The sequence below is a fragment of the Leopardus geoffroyi genome, chromosome D1 (genome assembly GCF_018350155.1).
Source record: "Leopardus geoffroyi isolate Oge1 chromosome D1, O.geoffroyi_Oge1_pat1.0, whole genome shotgun sequence".
NCBI classification, from domain to species: domain Eukaryota; kingdom Metazoa; phylum Chordata; class Mammalia; order Carnivora; family Felidae; genus Leopardus; species Leopardus geoffroyi.
The window spans coordinates 95,461,495-95,480,852 of NC_059329.1; the positions used below are offsets into that span (position 1 = coordinate 95,461,495).

At 40.3% G+C, this 19,358-nt stretch overlaps 1 long non-coding RNA gene across 2 annotated transcripts in view; it reads right to left on the reverse strand.

The window, feature by feature from the left end:
* The window catches only part of LOC123601609, a 271,788-nt gene that overhangs the window by 122,060 nt on the left and 130,370 nt on the right, over positions 1-19,358 (reverse strand). The window contains exons 2-3 of one of the 2 annotated variants that reach the window (XR_006714192.1): positions 19,049-19,211; positions 567-980 (exon numbers count right to left, since the gene is read on the reverse strand). This is a non-coding gene — a long non-coding RNA (uncharacterized LOC123601609). Of the gene's footprint in view, positions 1-566; positions 981-19,048; positions 19,212-19,358 lie in introns of those variants that run through there. The other variant, XR_006714193.1, reaches the window with a different exon arrangement.

Here is a 19,358-nt window from a genome sequence, read left to right on the forward strand (position 1 = left end):
CTAGTGGTTATTTAAACCTTCTCCTTTCTTCCTGTCAGTGGTTTTGGGGAACAGATTTCTTGTTCAGTCCCCTGTGAATATTTTCACTGTTTCTCTGTAGCTACTTTCAGGAGAGTGCTTTTCTTGCAGAATCCTGATGTACTGTACTCTCCCCCTTTCTCTTTCTCTGTCTTCTCTCCACAAAAACAGCTCCCTACCCTCCGTGGCTTTTCTCTCCCCCAGTTCACCTTTCCGCACTGCATACCTGCCGAGTTCTATGGCTCAAGCTAGGCAAACTGTTGTGTTAATTCCCAGATCAATTTCCTAGGTATTCAAAATGGTTTGGTGCTGATTAAGCTGCACTTCAGGGATGAGACAAGCTCAGGGTCTCCATGCTGCTCTGCCGTCTTAGAGCTCTTAGACTTACACAGTTTAAAGAGAACTCTGACTAAAGATTGATGAGTGGATTGGAGAAGGGGCAGAATAAAGGGCCAGACCTCAGGAAACTATTACAATAGCTTGGAAGAGGGAAATAATCATTCTTTCCATAAATAGAAAGAATCAGATGATGGGTAGCTGGACTGGTAATGGGTGAGACTAAGCCGATAAATTCAAGACACATTTATGAGGTAAAATCAACATGAAGGGTGCTGTATTGGGTGTTGGGAGTAAGATAGAGGGAAGATAAGGATTCACCCCAGATTTCTGGATTATGCAACTGGATAGATGGTGGTGCTAGTCACAAAATAAGGAACAGTAAAGGACCAGGCTTTGAGAGGAGGTCATAGAATGACTGTGGACATAAGTACCTTTGAAATACCTAAGAGAAGTCAAGTAAACAATTGGATATCCATGCAATGAGGTTGAAAACACATACTCTGTAAATAAGAGGTACCCTCCATTTTTTTTTCTATTTCCTAAGACTTGTTTTATCAGGTGCATAACCTCGATTTCAATTGTTTAGGTGATATAATCTGGAAGCCATGATCATCTGATGATGCCTAAGGTAAAAAGGAAAAACAATCATGATAGGATTTGTCCTGGTAGTCTCAAGCAAGAAAGTAATGACAGTCCAGTTTTGTTGTTGTAAAGTATGGGACCACTGGAAAAATCTTAAGTTGCAAAATGGTCACAGTGAATAAGGAATGGACATGAACGGGATGACAGTGAACTTATTAATAAGTAGTAGGTTGAGCACAAGAGTTCACCTGGTTCCCCAGATCGAGGGATAAGAAAAATCTCCTGGGAGTCAGATTCCGAAGGTAGAGGTAAGCTGGGGATACTCTCGTCGAGGAGAAGGAGGTGATAGGAAGGTCCCAGTGAAGAGTCTAGTTTCAAAGGCTTTAAGAGCCAGATATACAAGGAGGTACTACAAACACGTTGATTACAGCCTCTGAAAACAAAGAAAACTTGGTGGCAGGAGAGGGAAGGGATGGCAGGGGATGTGGTTAAACACTGTCTCCAAAATTATTTGATTTTAAAAACTTCCCTAAATATTACATGTAGTTTATTTTTGGATGGGATGTGAATTTTATCTATACTGCACATTCTGCTTAAGAAAGATGTCTTTGGAAGACTGAAACAAATACACATTTGGTCTCTAGAGGATGAAAGTATGATCTCATCTAGGTGGGAATTGTGTCATGGTGTAGGTAATGGAGATTGTAAACTTTTTCACACAAGATATTTTCCATGAACCTTACTTGATATTTAACTCTTATATAGGGATCATAGGTACACAATGAGAAGTAATGATAACCATGAATTCGTTCTCTTCCACCCATCTAATTCTTCACCATCTATCCCTCTTTATCACTACACCAAAACAGTGAATACACACATTCTACCACTACTTCCTCACGTTATTATTGAGTCAACCTTTACTATAATTAGTCGTTATCAACAAAGGATACTATTTTGGATCCATGTACTTATTATTATGGTCACTTTATTTTTTTAAAGTTTATTTTTGAGAGACAGAGAGAGACAGAGTATGAGTAGGGCTGACGAGCTGTCATCACAGAGCCCGTCGTGGTGCTCGAACCCACAAACCATGGGCCAAAGTCTGACGCTTAACCGACTGAGCCACCCAGACACCCCTACAATGGTCACTTTAAATGAATAGATGCCTATTTTGACTCAGTATGCCTTCACCATATGTTTAAAAATCAAATTAAAAACCTCAATGTGAGAAACCATGTGTTTCTCATGATATGCCTAGTCTGGCTGGAGTCACAGGAACAGATACACAAATATAGATGTGCTGTTGCTCATTTAATCATTCAGTATTTCCTGATTGTTCTGTTCTTGGTGCTAAACAGTTTGGAAGGGGAAGGGGGTGTGAGGAGGAGGAATTTACAGTCTCCTACTGATTCCTGTCTCAAGTTCAGAAGGGAAAAAAAAGATATATACAGAAAACGCTTTTTTTCCAATTTTTATTTTATTTATTTTGAGAGAGAGCACACAAGTGGGGGAGGGGAAGAACAAGAGAGAGAGAATCCCAAGCAGGCTCCCCACTGTCAGCATAGAGCCCAAACCTGGGCTTGAACTCATGAACCACGAGATCATGACCTGAGCCAAAATCAAGAGTTGGATGCTTAACTGACTGAGTCACCCAGGTGCCCCCAGAAAATACTTTTTTTTAATATTTATTTATTTTTGAGAGAGAGAGAGAAAGAGAGCATGAGCAGAGGAGGGGCAGAGAGAGAGAGGCAGACAGAGGATCGAAAGCAGGTGCCACACTGACAGCAGTGAGCCCAATCTGTGAGAACATGACCTGAGCCTAAGTCAGACACTTAACTGACTGGGCCACCCAGGACCACCAGTAAATACGTTTAACCAGTGTTTGAGGGCTCATAACCTGTATGCTAAATTAAAAATGAGTATAAGCAGAGTACATATACAAAGTTATAGGAATTCTTTGATGTGGTCATGCTAACTGTGGAGTATGAATAGAGTCTGCAGGAAAGCTTAGTGGATAAGTGGAGTGGTGAAGAAGGCATTACAAACAAGAATGAGAAGATAAACAAAGGAAGTGTGATGGGAACTGGGAGGATGAACAGAGACAACAAGAAGTAGGTCAGCTTTCGTTCTGCTAATTCTCATTCTCATCTCTAGGTCTCTGTACATGGTGCCCATTTACCTTCATGTTACCAAACCTGGTAGCTTATACCTCTCTTGAACATAATTCTGGGGAGCCACTCCTAACCCTAGACTAGATTGTGTCTTTCTTTCATCCCATACTTCCGTGGTCATAACATTCATCACTCTATACGAATTGCCTATCAAACTGTTGCTTGGTGTCCGGTGTGCCCTGCTAGGCTACAATGGCTTAAGGGCAAGGGCTTAAGGGCAATGGCTTACAGCTCTGCAGTAGGCTGAATAATTACAAGAGATGCCCATGTCCTACTCCCTGGAATCTATCAATGTATTATCTTATATAGTAAAAGGAACTTTGTAGATGTAATTAAGTTAAGGACCTTAAGATTAGGAGATGATCCTGCAATGTCTGGATGAGCCCAATGTAATCACAAGAGTAGTTATAACAGGTTGATAGGAAGATTAGAGCCAGAGAGAGGACATAATAACGGAAGCAGAGGTCAAAAACAGGGAAGATACTGGCTTTGAAGATGGAGGAAGAGGCCATGAATGAAAGAATGCAAGTGACCTTGGAAGCTGTAAAACCAAAGGAAACAGATTTCCCCCTACAGCCTCCAAAAGGAACACAGGCCTGCTGATGCCTTGATTGTAGCCCAGTAGAATTTTGGGCTCAGTTGATTTTGGACTTCTGACCTCCCAAACTGTAAAATAATAAATTTCTGTGGTTTTAGCCTACCAAATTGATGGTAATTTCTTACAGAAGCATTGTGAAACTAATACAGACTCCACTTCCTCCCAACATGGAGCCCAAGAACTTGCTCAAAATACACAGTCACTTAATAAAATTATTACATGAAAAAAGTCGGGGCTCCTAGGTGGCTCAGTCGGTTAAGTGTCTGACCTCGGCCCAGGTCATGATCTCATGGTTTGTGGGTTTGAGCCCCGCATCAGGCTCTGTGCTGACAGCTCAATGCCTAGAACCTACTTCAGATTTTGTCTCCCTCTCTCTCAAAAATAAACATTAAAAAAAGAAAGAAAAAATGCCATCCTGCAATATGGAGATTGTAAGCCAAAGATAAGAGTGATAGAGGTGTGAGTGTTATCATAAGGAACCTTGAATGATCCAGAGATGAACTCTAACATGAGCTGGGGCCAGTAGCAATGCAGGGAGAATGACTATTTTTCTTGAAGAGCATGAAGAAAGAGGTGAAAATGACTAGAAACTTGCTGCCACAAAAGGCTAGAATGTTCCTGGAATGATCTAGAAAGTAACTGAGAGACGTTACAGGCCAAATATTGTAGTTGTTCCAGGGGTTCCAGGAGGAGTAGAGTTTTGACTTGGAGTTCAGCTGTCCCTCAGTGCTCAAAACGGCAAGGTTTGGGTATAAACTAGTCAGACAAGAAAGACACACTGGATCTTACTCATTTGACATGAAGTGACTTCAAACATTAACTGATTCCAATCGAATTTTTTACCTCATTTTTCAGAGGACTGGGGTAATAACATTCTTCATTTCTTGCTACAGCATCATAATTGGTTTTCATAAGATTTTTCTTGTATTATTTATTTTCATTTTTCCCCAAATATTCTAATATATCTGATATTAGCCCTTTTATTTGTATGGGTTCTTATAAAACATGTATGGTTGTTTTCTCTGCATATATTTTTAATATAATGTTAGGCTATAAATCTTTGGTTGTGTCTTAATTTTTTAAAAAATCTACTATCGCACTTGTAACATTTACCCATATTGCTATGCGTACATCTATTCCATTGCTTCTAAACACTGTGTAGTGCTTCTTGGTTATGCCTATTACATTGTGCCTATTTACTTCTCCAGGGATTAATATCAAGATCATCCAGATTGCTTCCAAATCTTTATAAACAATGCTACAATAAATATCCCCATATATTTCCCCTTATAGGTCCATGTAAAAATTTCATGTATACTCAGGAAATGACTTTCTGAATCATAAGGCACATATATACAGACGTTTGATTAAAAGCCAGCAAATTTCTTCCCTGAATATCTACCTGCACCAGCTCTCACTTCTGTCAGGAATCTGCCAGTGTCCCTATACCTCCAAAGGACAGGGGTGGGCCCAAGGAGTAAAGGGCTAAGGTGTGCAAGGGCATGGGAGCCATTGGGGCTTCCCTCAGCCAGACCTGATCATATAATCATATCCCTAAAGCTAAGATCTTCCTGGCTGGATGGAAGTGTTCTCTCTCCAAAGGGAGCCAATGACGACTTTCACAAAAAGATGCTTTCACTCTCCCTCCCTCCTGCATTCCTGCATTCCTGCCTTTATAGCTTCTGCCTTCACTCCCTCCTTCATGTGTGAGGAGAAGACCTCTAGGCTCCCAAGTGCAGGCTGGAGGGAGGACTGAGGCAACAAAGTTCCAAAGAGAGCTCTGCCCACACTGGTCCTGGCTTCCCTTCGGGTGACATTTCTGTTCTGGTGAGCAGCCTGGGGTAGTGCTTCGTTTCAGAAGCGTCATCCATGGAGGCAAAGTCCAATCTCCAGCACTGAAAGCAAGGCTGGGTCCCTCTCATGCAACGAGAGAAGGGAAGAGGCAGAGCCCAGTAGCCAGGCATCCATTTATTCCTGCTCCATACTGGGAAGGCTAAAACATTGCTTACTATATCCTGGCCCCCTTCTAAGCTGCAGGCTGCTCTTCCAGATGTGCCCTGGCAAGAGCTCAATCAGATGGCATCCACCTGGCAAGACCAAAGCTCCAAGCCAGGGAGCCCGGATGTTGAGGATCCGCCACAGTGAGATTCACGAAGACCAGGAGACAACTCCTTGGCAACTCATGCAGAATCGTCAACCTGAGCTTCCATCAGTGCTGATGACCACCTCCGCCCACCTTATGACAAGGAGAGCGTTGCAGGACTCAGAGAGATGGAGAGGAAACTATGAGGTCATTCATGGGTGATTTCCTGGACTGAATTCAGCCCTGAGTGCCTGAAAAATGCAGAACCTGAAGGAAATGGTTTGGCAGGCTCAAAGCCTCTTGAGCTCTCCTGTCTTAGAGGGGGGTGTTGGAAGCACCTTGGGAAGGCCCTTCTGACACAACCTCCACACTGAAATCTTGTTCTTCGCTGAGTAAGAACGGAGGCAGGCAGACATTGACTCCTCTGGATAGTACTCCCCAGAGTGGGCAGGTGAAGCCAAATCAGAGGACACCTTCTCCACCTCTTTCCTCCTCTGTGCCGGCTCAGTGATACCAGCCGGCATTTGTACCTTCACTGTAGCATGAGGTCGCTTTTCACGTGATTAAATGAGGCCCAGAAAGTGTCCCTTGTCTAAGCTCTTGCTAGGAGCTGAGCCAGCATTTGAAACCTCGACTCTTTGACCCTGGAAATTGCTCTCTTAACAAACATTTTACTACCTCTCTCCTACATGCCTTTATATAGATCAATTTCTCACCCTAAATCACTATAATTCATTCATAGTAGTCTGTGAGCTCGAGGGCAAGAATTGTCTTATCATCCCTCCCATCTCACATGGTATCAAGTACAATGTAGCAGCAAACATGTACAATACACTTACTCTGTGCCAGACGCTACTTCCAGAACTTCATGAAAATTAAGTCACTGAGTCCTCTCAGCAACTCTATGACGGTGACACTGTAATTTGCCTCATTTTATGGAGGAGGAAACTGAGACACACAAAAGCTAATCAACATGCCCAGGATCACATAGCTAATAAGTGGGGGCCCCAGGCAGGCTGGGTCCAGAGTCTGGACTTTTAATTCCTATGTTTCTCTGCCTTTGAAATCAATAAATGGCTGTAGGTTTTAAACCCTTTCGGCTCAGCAATATTTCTCAGCTTTGCTTCCACAAAGCAGGAACCCTATCTAGGGTACATATAGCCAAGGCATAAGCCTGGTCCAGAGTGTTCAGACCAGAAAACAAAACCTGAGCCTCACACTCTGTGTCTCTTCCCCATCTCCACCAACAAATCAGCATTATTTTTGTCATCAACTCCCAGGTTCTTGTCATGAGGGTTTAATATTATCACTTGTATTTCTATAAGACTGAAGATTACTTCAATTACTGGGAATATCATTTGTCTATTTCCTAGGTGCCATAGAGCTAAGCTAAAGCTTCTGTTAATATTGTTATATTATTACAATATAATATAATATTATAATATGTTAATATTTTTATTATAAATCTGGTCATGTAAGACAGAAAGTCCCAAAGTGCATTATCCGAAACACTGGTTCTGCAGACTATAATAGATTATTTACATAAGGGATTCTGTGATCCAATAAGTTGAGAAACCCTGAGTTAAAAAGCAAAGGCAGATTTCTTCCTGCAGGACTTTTCAGAGCCTCTAGCATGTCTTAAGCATGGCCTGTGACTCTTCTGGCCTGTCCTATAGAAAATAGCTTTCAGAAACTGACCAGAAAGAAATGAGCACACTCTAAATGGGTTAGAAATAAGATTTGCAATTACAGTCTCAGGCAGCATAAAAGGAGAAATCATGTTATACATGAATAGAAGACAACATTGTTTACCGCACATTCATAAACAGGATTTATCCTGAATCTTGGAACACAATCAGCACATACAGTGAATGATCAATATTCAAGTTAACACTTGAAGGGACAAAAGCAGACATACTGAGTAGCTGAGAAGAAAAGATACCACTTAGGACTGAATCGGGCAAAAAGTTAAAGACATAAGATTTCACATCTAAATTCTCTGGTCTGAGATTGATACACAGAAATGTATCTGCTGGCACAAGCGTATCATTTGCCCAAATCCCAGATCACAGGAGTACTACAGAGTGTGTGCGTGATAGTTTGGTGATAAATCCTGGTTGCTACAATTCTTACCCACAGGGTTACCTCACCTCTACATCTTCAATATATTTCAACTCATAACAAAATTAACTTTGAAAAAAAAAACCACAATGATATTACCCTTTTACAAAATCTTTTAATGGTTCCTCACTGCATTTTGTCTAAAATCCAAACTTCTTGGCTTGACACTTCCAGATCTTTCATCTGGTGACCTGAACTTTTTCTACCTTGCAAGGACTCCAGTTGGATGCTGCTCTCCCACTGAACCCCTCTAACCAGTCACACCAAACTGCTTGCACCAGATCACAGTGCTTCGTGATATGTCTACTCTTTGTCACAAGTGGACTTTGTACCTAGACAACTCCAGTCCCTTCCCGCTAAGAATCAGTTCTAACATTCTATTCCAGGGAGACTTTCTTGACCATCTTAGCAATTCTCATTGCCTACCTGGGTAAGCTTATCATCCCACCCATCTAATTCAACCTCCCTGTCCACAAAAGCTAGCATGGCAGACTGCATGGCACACAGCAAGGAGTAATACAAGTATAATTAGAGTGTCCTTACAAATGGGGTGGGAACAGGGCTTCCAAGTATGGCTTCAATTCATGCCCCACCCCCTTGCCTACTGCATGAGCAAGAAATCTAGTCTTTCTCTATGAAGCACTCCTTTCTTCTATTTATCCCAGAATCTCCATCTCAAAAAAGGCTAATTTCTTTGGTCTCAGTACAGGACCCACAGCTCAGTGGTGCCCCCTTGTGTCTGGCACATCCCACAATAGCTAGAAAATTGAGTACTTGGAAAAGAGCCATCAGCTAATTGTGGTGGGCTGCCTATCTCAAGTGAAGCAATGATTTTGAGGCCAGATCTCCTGTTCTTTGCCCTGATACTCGGACAACTCCTTTCCAAGAATGTAAATGTTCTTCAAAGTATGAGGAAAAAAAATGTTCCCCCCCCCCCCGTAAAACTGTCATGCCCGATCCACACCAAAACTGAGGCAGGATTCCAGTATCACAAGTCTGAAACAGGTTTCTCTCTCCATTTTCCCCAGGACATAAATTTGCCCTAAGAAGATAGACAGGGAGAGGGAAGAACCTGAGCCACCATTTGTCAAAGACATCGACTTACTCTTCCCCTTTCCCTTTTCAGTGGATTCAGTGCAGGTGCCAGTTAGCTTGCGCCATCTCTCTTCTCTCCAGTGGAGATGTTACAATGGAAGCCTCGGGGCACTGTCTGCCCTGGGAATTTGGTCAGAATTAACCCAGGCTACCTACCTCAAGCAATTCCAGAAACCTTCCATATAAGAATGAAAATTTAGGGGATGCCTGAGTAGGTCGGTCAGTTAAGTGTCCAACTCTTGATTTCAGCTCAGGTCACTATCTCATGGAGCCCCGCATGGGGCTATGTGCTAACGGTGCAGAGCCTGAGTGGGATTCTCTCGCTCGCTCTCTCTCCTGTCCCTACCCCACACACATGTGCACGCTCTGTCTCAAAATAAATAAATAAACATTTAAAAAACAAAAAAGAATAAAGATTTAGGATCTCCATCCTTTCTCCATGGGACCCCTTATGTAAACGGCTCTACATTTTTTTTTTAATTTTTTAAAATTTATTTTGAGAGAGACAGAGAGTAGAGGAGGGCAGAGAGAGAGAGGGAGAGAGAGAATCCCAAGCAGGCTCTGCACTGTAGGCTCAAAGCCCAATGCGGGCTCGAACTCACAAACCTTGAGATCATGACCTGGGGCAAAATCAAGAGTCAGAGGCTTAACGAACTGAGCCACCCAGGCGCCCCAGCTCCACATTTCTTAAACAATCTTCACTCCATAACAGTAGGTTTTCACTCTCAGGCACAAATATATATATTTTTTAAATGAGGGGAAAATCCAACAGATCCAAGCAGAAAGCCACACAGAAAGAAAAAAACAAAAGCTGGGGGACAGAATGACAGAAAGTACATCAGCAAAAAAAAACTGTCCTCCTCTCACATACCTGCTGCTTCCTAGAAAAGGTTTCTTTGTCCCACAACCCAATTTTCCCACGAGTATGAAAGGATGATCCAGGTTTCCACGCTTTGAGCCCAGCCAGTGCTTGTAGAGTCAAGCCTAAGGTATTCCCACTGGGTTCCAACATCCCTTTATTGTTTCACTTTAAAACCTCATTGACATATCTATTTCTTATTAATCAGCTTTAACATACTTTACAAATTGTCCTGCTAGCACAATCCCCAATCCTCTGGATTTATAGAACTCACCTCACTTACTAAATATCACATTTGGCAGAACATGTGTCACTTTCTATAAATATTGAAAAATCAATAATTGCTGCCAGAAATCCTGTATTTGTTCAAATCCCGGGTGAGATAAATGATGAATAGAAATACCATTCTCGTTTAAAATTCAGAAATAAGACAGATCGGATTGTTTATTCTTTTGATGCTTCTACAATGTGCCTGGTTTCAATAATCACAGGCGGCAGCCTGCCTCCCTTATTCTTCCTTCCACTGAATTTTTATTATTTTGCATCTATCTCTAAATGAACAGTTAGATTTAGCCATCCTCATCATGCAGTGATAAGAAACACAGGGCTACACTAGGAGCAGATACACTTAGCCAGCTGAGATGGGAAGGAGAATGGAATTAAGTACATGCAAATTGTCCCAAAGTGATGGACAAGCAGTACAAAACTTTAAATTCTGTCTCTGTTGTCTGTCTCTGTCTCTCTCTATATATAATATATAGTTTGTATATTATATTACATATAAAACAGATCATAAATAAATTTATAGATTTAATATAATGTGTAGATTTAATATATATAATATATATTAAATATATTATTAAAATAAAATATAATAAAATAAATATATAAAATATTTTATTTAAAAATAAAATAAAATAAATATAATAAATATATTTATTTAATATAAATATGAGACATATCTATATATTTAATATGTTAATTTGTCACATGAAATATATAAATATTATATATATTAAGTATATATTTTTAGTTACATACATTCATTAAATACTGTCAAGATGTATATTAAGTATTAGAAAAGTTTACTCTTTAAATATTTCAGAAAGAAAAATGAGACAAAAAGGTGTGATATATATATATATATATATATATATATATATATATATATATATACACACACTAGGGAATATTATTCAGCCATGAGAAAGAAGGAAATTCTACCATTTGCAATAACAGGGATAGACCTTGAGGACATCATGCTAAATGAAATATGCCACACAGGCAAATACAAATGGTATCATTTATATGGGTAATTTAAAAAAAAGGCAAAGTCCTAGAAACAGAGGGTAGAAAAGTGGTTGCCAGGGGCTAGGACGGTTGGGGAGAAGTTGATAAAAAAGTACAAACTTTGAGCTATAAGATGAATAAGGCTCAGGATCTCATGTAAAACATGAGAGTTGATAACACTGTATTGTATTTGCTCACTTATTGGTATAAAGGAGGCAATGAATGTTAACTAGATGAGGACAATCTGTCTGTTCTACAACGTACAGGTATATGTACACTTTAAATATTTTACAAGTTCATATGTCAATTATATTTCAATAAAGCTGAAATTTTGAAAAAAGAGAATGAGAAAAAATACAAGGTGAAATATATTTCTCAGTTTTCACAATGGGTTGTCTTGCATACTACCTGGTAAACAAGCCACTCTGAATCCACTAGTTTCAACTTTTTTCTGGAAGAGGCCAGCAAACTTTCCATAAATAGCCAGAGAGTAAACATTTTAAGCGTTGTTGCCCATGTGGTCTCTGTCACAGCTTATCAACAATGCCACTGTAGCATAAAAGCAGCCATGCACAATACAAGAATGAGGAAGCATGGTTGTAGTCCAATAAAACTCCACTTGCAAAAATTGACAGCAGGCTAGATATGGCCTTACCTACTGGCCAGCTGTAATTCGCTGATCCTTGGCTTAGAATATGATGAAGAGATGCTCAAGGAAATAGTGTGGAGGCAAGCCCATGAAAACTACTGAAAAAAAGTCATTAAAGCTGCCATTTTCTTCTGTCTTTATTCCCCCAAAACTTTTTTTCCCCCATAGCTCTAGACCTGTTGCCCCTGATTTAGAACCTGGATCTGAAAAGAAGAGAATAAAACCAACCCATATTGATACAAATGGCATAAAGAGGATCCTCACATCATTTCAGTACCCAGGATCCAGCTATTCCTGAAACCAGAAAAACCCTTGATATAATTCCTATAGGAACCCAAAGGGAGGTACCTTCCCATTCTTTCTTAGGTTCTCAGCTGGGTCTCTAGAAGAGAAGACAGATTAACAAGAGAAAAGCATACAAATGTATTTAATATAAGTTTTACATAACAGAAGAGCCTTCATAAGGAAATGAAGACCTAAAGAACCCTTTCAATCTGAGTGTTTTTATACTAGGTTTGATGAAGAGTAGAGAGGCATGGAAAAAATGCGATAGGACAAAGGAGTACAAGCTAAAAGTAGTAAATTGGGGGTAACTTACCAAAACCTGTTCATTCAAATTCCTTTTAGCATCCCTGCATCTTTGGCAATCGGATGCTGCTGTCCTCCATATACAGGGAAGACACCTCCCATATGAGGGTCTTACGACCTGCTTCAAGGAAATGTCAGGAAGTCCTTCCTATACCTACTGTTTCTCAAATTCCTCCAGCCTAAAATAGTCAATACGCCATTGTGCCCCAGTTTGGGGTGGCACATCCCAAACCCTATCAAGTTCCTAAATTCCCTTTTAGTTTTTGGTAGTTTGGGTTGGATTTTTTGTCACTTGCCACTAATAGTGAGTAATTTAACATGACTGATGCATTATTTCATTTAATCCTAAAACAACTCTGTAAAAGGAATTCTTTCTGATTTTATAAGTGAGGGAACTGAGGTGCAGAGAAGCAAGTTGCCCAAGTGCACACTTCTAGGAAGTAGTAAGGCCAGGTTCCGTGCCCCGATGGGGCTGCTGACCCCTGCACTGCAGGAAGTCCAGCTGGCCCTGTGATACTTGACAGTCTGTCCTGCAAACTCATGAATCTGATGGAGCCCTCACAAAAGAGTAAGCACACAGAATCAGTTCCAGAAGCCACCATTGTGTCACTGAGTTCAATTCCTATTTAACTAAGAGAAAATGGGTATCGACCATAGTTGGCTTGATTGCAAATGTCAGGCTCTTTGAATTATTAGAAACAGCAATGAAAAATTGATTACATTTAAAACATCCTGTGAAAAGTTTTACAATTGCACATTAAGAAACGGTGTTAAGCAAATAAGAACTAATTGTTCTCAGCTGCACTGATAATAGCCCTATCTGCCTTCCCATTACAATGCATATTCATTTTATTGGAACAGGAAAAGTAAATAAAAATAAAAAGTCCCAGATCTCATTCATATTCAATCAGTGTAATTCTGAGCCTAAGGTTGTCCTCCTAATGGACGTTAGCAATGCAACAACTAATGCTTTCTCCCATCAGTTCAAACTGGTCTGGAAACCTCTATGAGTCCATATACATTGCTGAGATCCCCTCCAAAAAAATTCACAGGGAAAGAATAACACAGGCCATGTAATAGATGTGTATCCAAATGTTTGTGTGAGAATTTTTGAGGTGATTAAGTTATTTTAAGGGTCCTTAGGGAATTCACTTGAAAAACAAATGAAAAATGTCAAGTAAACATGCCTTCGGCCTTCACGTGTCCAGCGTGTGGCATACGTTGGCCGCACTTTGACCTAGAGCACCACTTAGAACTCTGAGGTGAGCTAACCCCACTGGCTTCACTGCCTCTTAACTTCATAAGGAGTCAAAACAGAATGCTCTGGTCCACTCCCCAATTCCACTCTTCTCCTCTTCCTATGGTTCCTTTCTTCCTGGAGTAGCCAAAATAGGCCAGGTTTATGTGGCAGCAACCATACCAAAATGTTCAGTAGCTTAAAACCACAAAGGTTTTATTTCTCATCCAGGCAAAATTGCCCATTATGGGGCCCACAGGTAGGAGCCCCTATGTGTCTTTTCTATGTGTCTTGGAATTTCACAGTTCTTGCACTGAAAGTACCAGCAAACTTGAGCCAGCGGTCATCCTATCCACACAACAGCTCTGTGGCCTATGGTACCACATCACCACGCAGTATACGCTTAGTTAGACTTTAACCTTGAGGTAACCCCATCTACAATGGATATGATGGCCATACTCTTAATTTGATGCTTGCTCCAATGCCAAGTTTTAATTGTTCTTTACCATTCCAGAGTTTTCGGAATTATGTCTTTTTTCTGTTTGGAATTGAGGGGTGGCTTCCTCTTCCAACTGTGAAGTATTTTTTTGTGTGTATGTATTTTATTTCCTTTCATTCCTGATTGTATGTCTGCCTTTTCTTCCCCCCAAATATAGCCAACTGCAACTAACACCTGATACTAATGGTTTGTTCTCTGAGCTTTTGCCCTGGACTATACAGACATGGTCTGCCTCCCATAGGTTATGCTAAGGTAACAAAGCAAATAAAAATTTCTGTGGCTTAAAAAACCACAAAGGTTCAGTCCCTGTTCCTGATTCATGTCTATCATAGATTAGCAGCAGGGTCCTGATTCAGGACCCTAGGCTGATATAGACTTTAGTATTTTAAATGTTGGTGGTTGCCGTGACAGAGGAAAGTGGATATGGTAAATCCTGACCTAGCTCTTAAAGCTTCCGTGTAGAAGTAACACATATCATTTCTGCTCACTTGTCACATTGGTCCAATAAAGCCACAGGGCCACCATTGATCAAAGGATGAAGAAAAATGCAATCGTGCCATGTGCCCTGAAGAAGAGACAACTATATTTGTGGTCAGTCCTAGTGACTACCAACTCTATACAAGCTCCACCCCAAATACAACCTCCATTCTGACATTCTGAATGTACCCTCTAAAACTCTTTCTCAGTCACTATAAATGTATCTAATCCAAGAGTATTCTCTCCACCTCCTGCCTTAACTAAAATCTGTCTCCCTCTTAGATAACCATTCCTCCACCCCCTACCCCATAACCCTCTCCAAATTTCTCCTTTTCTCTTCTTCCTTTCTCTCTCATCCACAAAGTCACCTACTTCTCTTGTAGGAGGAAGCATTTAGTGTCATGAAACCCTACATCCAGGCCATTAGTCTTCCATCTTGTGTAAAAAAAAAAACACCTTTCTTTGAGGTTCTCACATATGACTATATCCCTTCTATCCCTCCACATGACTACTATCTGTGCCCAGCTTCTCTGTTATTGACCCTCTTAACTCTGATGATCTTCACTTATTTTCTTCCACCACTCATTCCACAGCCATACTCTTAGTTCGTATATTCATCTGGAACCTGTGTTCCACCTTTGAAATCTTAAGTTTAGTATCCTACCTTCTTGCACCAACCTCCTGCCTTTCACCTCCTGTTTGAACATAAGAGTATCATAGCTCTCAGTTCCTTTCTCCACTCAGCTAGTAGAGTAATTCAAATGAAAAATTGACCATTTCACTCCTCAACAGCATACTGCTTAAACCCCTTCACAGGCTCCCATAGCATAAGGGTTTTCAAACTTGGCTACATAATAGAGTCAGTTGAGGAGATTCTTAAAAATCCCAATACCAGACCACATCCCAAATAAGTTAAATCAGGACTTTTGGGGTGCCAAGAGCGAGTGTTTTTTTAAAGCTCTCAAGTGGGGGCGCCTGGGTGGCGCAGTCGGTTTGGCGGCCGACTTCAGCCAGGTCACGATCTCGCGGTCAGTGAGTTCGAGCCCCGCGTCGGGCTCTGGGCTGATGGCTCAGAGCCTGGAGCCTGTTTCCGATTCTGTGTCTCCCTCTCTCTCTGCCCCTCCCCCGTTCATGCTCTGTCTCTCTCTGTCCCAAAAATAAATAAACGTTGAAAAAAAAAAAAAATTAAAAAAAATAAAAAAATAAAGCTCTCAAGTGATCCCAATGTGCAGCCAAGGTTGAGAACCCACTGAGTTAGAAGATAAAGTCCAACCATGAAAGGTAAATTACTTAAACAATTGGCAGGGTTCTTTTCCAAACACGTTTTTCCAACCACCTGCATCAGAGTAATCAACGGTGCTTATTTTTCTGGGCTCCACCCCAAGATATTGAGTTATGGTGACTCTAGCTACATTCCCAGAGTCTAATTTTCAATAACTCTCCAGGTGATTCTAATGCATGCTAAAAATTGAGAATCACTTCCTGACATGCACATTAACTTAGTCACACTGAACTTTTGATATGTCCCTATGAATACAGCTTATGCTAAGTGAAGGCCATTAGATAGAATTATGAAATATAACATATAACCACATCTTCTGCATTATCAAATTGTGAAAAGCCTGAGACTAGTAAAGGGAAACAAAGACACCATAACAGATCCAGGAGACCAAAGGAAAGACATCTGTAGAGCCATCCCAGATTCTGATGTCTCCTAGTCAGGTCCAGTTTATCCTTCCTTTAACCCCCCTTTCCCCAAAAAAGGTCAATGTTAATCTATTCCATGAATCACAAATCATCTAATGAATACATTCCCCATTTTTAGTGCTTTTCCAGCAGTTTCCCTCTCCTACCCAAAATAAATAAATATTTGTTGAATGAATCATTCAGTATTAGTGCCAAAAATTTTCAGTTAAGGGTGAAAGAATTTCTGGGTACCTCTCTGCCACTAAGAAAGTCATTGTAATGATGTCATATTGCTCAACTTTAGGTACAGATCTAAAATCTCCCTGTCAAAACATTTTGGTAGTCTTTCCTCTCTCAAAATACAGAACTCCCTTCCACATGTCAACCAAACACTAAGGACATCACAATTCTGCCTCATCTAAGCCAAATCCCTTCTTCTTACCCAACGGTGTCTAGAAGCCAGCTCACAAGAGCAACTTGTTAAATATTCAGGAATTTTGGGAACTGGTTTTCAAAACTTTAGTTTGAAATCAGCCATGATGGGAGCATTTATACCACAGAAATCGGCAAATGCTACAAATAAGAGCTAGTTTGTTTTGGTTTGTTTTATTGGTAGGGCCAGTTTACCAGTAAACCACTACCCTCACATAAATTTCTTATTTATATAGACATTTCAAGTTTACAAACTTTTTCAAGTCCATTATTACACTTGAATTCCCATGATAACACTATGAAGAAAATACCGTGTTCCTCATTTTGTATAAAGAAAGCTGAAGCTTACCACAGTTAAATAACTTGTCTATTGTCACTGAGATTCAAAAAGAAAAAAGATCTGCCTTTTATTTTATGCCGCCTTCCAAAGCAGTACTTTATCGAATAAGGTTAATAACTTGTAAACCTAAAGCAAAAGCTATAAATTCTCTGTGTGATCATTCATTCCTATCTTTGGTTCATCGACAAACATTTATTAACTGACTACTAGTGTGTCAGACTCTGTGACAGATACCGAGATTACAAAGATAAATAAGACACAGTTCCTGTCCTCAAGGACCTGCCCATCTATTGGGAAGGAAAGACATCTTAACATATAAATCAAAATAAAGTGTGGGCCCTGGGCCCACATGTATTCACTGTGGCTGGGAAGAAGGCAGATGTCTGCCCCTCAAATGCACTCTTGACAGTAATGAAGTTTATTACATTTTAGGACAACCAGAAATAGCACTTCAAAACCCTATGGCCTCACTCCTCCCAAAACATGTAGCAGATGACATGACTTGTTGTTATTCTACATAACAACACTACCTATGTATCCAAAGATCAGTGACAGGAAGAAAATACCCATTTTTGCCTCTCGGATATATATCCAGGCCATGCAAACATATTATCATTGGTTTCCTTACATCTGCCAAGAGGCAATATGTCAAATAAATAATTTAGACCAGCTGAGGCACCACAAGAAAACAAAGCCATCAGTCATCTGGGCTGCATTATTGATTGCCAATAACAAGATACTTGCTAAGACAAATGACTCAGCTATTATACTACTGAGGCTTTAGCCTGTCTCAACTACATAAATCATATTGAACTGTTTGTTGTTTCAAGATGTGCAAACATATCTATAATCTTTTTTGCCCCCCATTTTTGCAGTATATCTTAGGTGGCTCCTCATATGCAGAAGGTAGATTCATTATTCCCTCAACTTACGCAATTTTTCTTTCTCTGGGTACATGTTACCAAATGCCTGTTGCATCTATTTAATGGAGAACTATGCTTGTTTATACTTATTCCTAGAAGACCTAGATATTTGGCTAGAGACAAATGAGAAAGAGTAAATTGTAATTAATTCATTAATCAAATTAATTCATTTCAGATAAATCAAGGTGTGACAGAATGAATGCGCAGCAGCTGGAGTCAGAAGCCCTCGGTTCCAGGATCGCCTACTGGTTATGTGACCTAGGACACCTATTTCTTATCCAAGTCTTGGTTTTCTTTACAAAATTGAAATGACACTACTTGACCTGCCTATCACATGATCATGAGAATGAAAATTTGAAAACTGTAAAGCACTCTATATAGATGAGGAAACTGTTTCAACATAAACCTGTCCTTTTATGAACTATCAAGTGTGGGTGGATCTGTTTGGCATTCCAAGCAGAAACAGATGGAACTGTCAAATTAGAATAATTCTGAGGTTGGGGTGATTTACCAAGAGACCAATTACAAAATGTAGGTGGGACAGAGAAACCACAAGAGATAGTGCAGGAACTTGAGACTAGCAGCATCATGACAATGATTTCTTCTAAGCCTGAAAGGATGTCAGATGGGAGAGATTACCTAAAGAACCTAGAATTACAAAGACCGGGTTACCTTGAAAAGAGCAAAGATCTTTCACAGACACAGCCAGCCCCAGGGCACCTCAGAGTTAACTCACACAGGCTTCTAGGGCAAAGAGCAAGGTAGGAAAGGGAGGAGAGTACATCATGAGGGACAAAGGCAGAGATCCTGCCGCGTGGGGAACAATCTGTTACAATTATTCTGCCACTCTGGACATCAACCACAAAGCCATGTTCTCCTTTTACTCTCCAAAGCGTTCAGTTTTGAAATCATATCAACTTTGTCTCTCTCATTTCCATCACACCCATCTCCTAATATCTATGTCTATTGCCTTTGTCCATATCTATATTAGGCAGGAATCTTTGATTACAAATGGCAGAGACCAGCTCAAATTGGCTGAAACAATAAAAGAAACTTACTGGCTCATCAATGAAACCTCCAGAAAAATTATGTCTTCAGCCATGGTTGGATTCATGAGTTGCATCATTTCATTACGATTAAGTCTTTCTTTCTCTCCTGTGTCATCTTCTTTCCCAGGCTGTGCTTTATGCTATTGGCTTCCACACTGGGTAGGCTCTCTTCCTATGGGGAATTCAAGTACCTTAAGGTTACTATGTTTCTGGACGCAGAATCACAAAAGCCAAACGAATCTTGGTGTTCCATACCTGTTTACATTCATATTCATGTTCAACACCATCGGAGATTATATAGGGATTCGTAGCCAGATTT